General features: G+C 32.3%; 1 pseudogene; it reads right to left on the minus strand.

The window, feature by feature from the left end:
* Positions 1-1,170: 1,170 nt before the first annotated feature.
* LOC127214675 (olfactory receptor 4K3-like) lies at positions 1,171-2,107 on the minus strand (annotated as a pseudogene).
* Between the last annotated feature and the right edge of the window lie 552 nt (positions 2,108-2,659).

Genomic DNA, 2,659 nt, shown 5'->3' on the forward strand with positions numbered 1-2,659 from the left:
TTCTTAGAAAATCATTATTATCTTCATTTGTTGTGCAATGACATTTAGCAAATGAATACTGTGGGAATAAAATTGTTTTCTGTATCTCTCAAGTATGGAAAAGCTCGTCTATTACCTCAGAGAATTTAATACATATTTCAAAGTCTTCTTAAACAACTAAAACATTTGAGATATTAATAAATGTCTTTGTGGCCATAATGCTCCTAATATGACAGACAGACCTGTCAGCTAACAATCATAAACATATTTTATCATTTCATTGTATTTTTCAACATCTAAAGAATAAAAGCAACATATATAATTTTTGCCTTATTTCTGTTATCAGTGCAATCACTGAATTTCAATCCATCTCTTGAAAAAAAGAGATGTACTATATATTATATCATGTAAGTTATAATTTTTGATATTTGATATGTCAAAGGTTGTATTTAAATTTTTATTCACAAGTAAACATAAATATTGCAATAAAATAATGCAGGATTTTAATTTTGCAAAATGGTTTACTATTATTAACTATATCAAATATTTAAATATAAAGAATTAGCAAGCAAGGTCAGAAAGATGATAGTCACAATTTTATTGAAATAATACATTTGAAGGACAAATTTTATTTCTGGAAACTCAGATAATTGAGAAAATTAGTATTAGGTTTGTTTGGATTAGTATTTCATTTTAATTAAGGTAATAAAATCAATACTAAATAATTTCAGTGCTGTTCAGTGTACAGTTTATAACTTTTGTTTTTTCCCAATGTTTCATTTCCCTTTTATTATCTTGGAGAAAGCTAGAATAAGGTAAAAATATAATGTTGCTATGCTACAAAGGGTGAGTAAAAGGCTTATGGGTTGTGTTAAGGTAAAGGTAGATTATTATTATTATTTTGATGTTAGAGCAATATTTAAGTAAATTTTATAAAAAATATTCAGGAGCTTGACAAATACATTTAGGTTATTCTTCATGTTGCTGAAGATATTTTAGAACCAATGGTCAGTTTGTAAGAATTTTTAGAAATAATTTAGAATCTTCTAAATAATAAAATGTTCACTTTCCCAAATTTATTGAACTTGTTAAATATTAAAAGACTATAACTAATGTACATACAAATAATTGTAACAAAATTTAAGGCTTTCCTCATTTAGTGAAATGTAAAATTTAATTTTTTTGTAGGCATTATATATTTACCTTGTTTTTCATGAAATAGCTTTTTAATCTCTTCATAGAATTTCTCATTTCTTTATTTCTCAGTGTATAAATAGCTGGATTCAGGAGAGGTGTAACAATAGAGTAAAATACAGCAAGAAATTTGTCCAACCAGATGACATTGAGGGCCACACATAGATGAAGATGCAGGGGAAAAAAAAAAGATCATCACCACTGTGATGTGGGCACTGCATGTAGACAGAGCTTTAGAAGCACAAGAATTAGAATTCCGGCGAACAGTGATAAGGATATATGTGTAGGAAATGAGCAACAGAATGAAGCAGGTAACAATCACAACTCCTCAGTCCGCATTTACTAAAGTGTCATGAGAATCCATGCAGGCTAGGTTGATCACCAGTGGTATGTCACAGAAAAAACTATGAATTTCCATGGGACCACATAGAGGCAGCTGCAAAACTGCCACAAGCTGACTCATGGCGTGCACAAAGCCAATGTTCCAGGAAGTCAACAACAACTCAGTGCATCTTTTCAGGTTCATAATGGTGAAGTAGTGGAGTGGTTTGCAGATGGCCACATAACAGTTGTAAGCCATTACCACCAGCAGCACCATCTCTCCTGCACCAATGCAATGGGCAAAGAAGACCTGGGACATGCAGCCTGCAAAGGAAATGATCTTGTTTTCTCTGAGAACATCTGCAATCATCTTAGGAGTGGTTACTGAGGAAAGCCACATATCAACAAAGGACAGGTTGGCCAAAAAGAAATACATTGGGGAATGGAGATTGTGATCAATGGCTATTAAGACCATGGTGACAATATTTCCTGATATGATGAGCAGGTAAAATATTATAAATATTATGAAGAGTAAGACCTGAAGATCTTCTGAATGGGAAAGTCCCAGAAGTACAAATTCTGATAGCATGGACTGATTCCTTCCATCCATTATACTCAGGGTTTCTTTATAAATGACCTGCAGAAAAAGAAAGATCTGTTAGATAAATAAGCAAAATGACTTAATTAGTCAAATCTGACCTTCACATTGAAGAAAAGTTAAATGTAAAGACAAGCCTTTGCCAATTTTGAGAAGCAGTCCTGCTCAAGTGAAAGCTAATGAGCCAAGTCCAACTCCCCATGAAGAAAAGCATCAGGTATAACTGATACATACATGCTCTATCAGGAAATTCCTATAGAGGAGAGCAGTGAGGAAACAGGTCGGCAACTTGAAAGCCTCAAAATGTCTGTGGCTTCACCTGAAAATGTGTTTATGCCCATAAGTCTAGTAAAAATATGTCTGAATGTGTCACAAGCAATGATAACACTTCATAATAGAAATGAGGTTTATACTTTGGATCTGATAGAAATTACATTAAATATCAGTAGAAAGGCTCTGGGAAGATCTAAGCATTTTTTTTTTCTTTTTATGCAACATTTGTTCATGGTGACTGCTTTCTAGAAACCTAACAAATATTTCATACGTTCTTTTTACTTAGGATTCCAA

This window comes from Phodopus roborovskii, unplaced genomic scaffold, assembly GCF_943737965.1.
Source record: "Phodopus roborovskii unplaced genomic scaffold, PHOROB, whole genome shotgun sequence".
NCBI classification, from domain to species: Eukaryota; Metazoa; Chordata; class Mammalia; order Rodentia; family Cricetidae; genus Phodopus; species Phodopus roborovskii.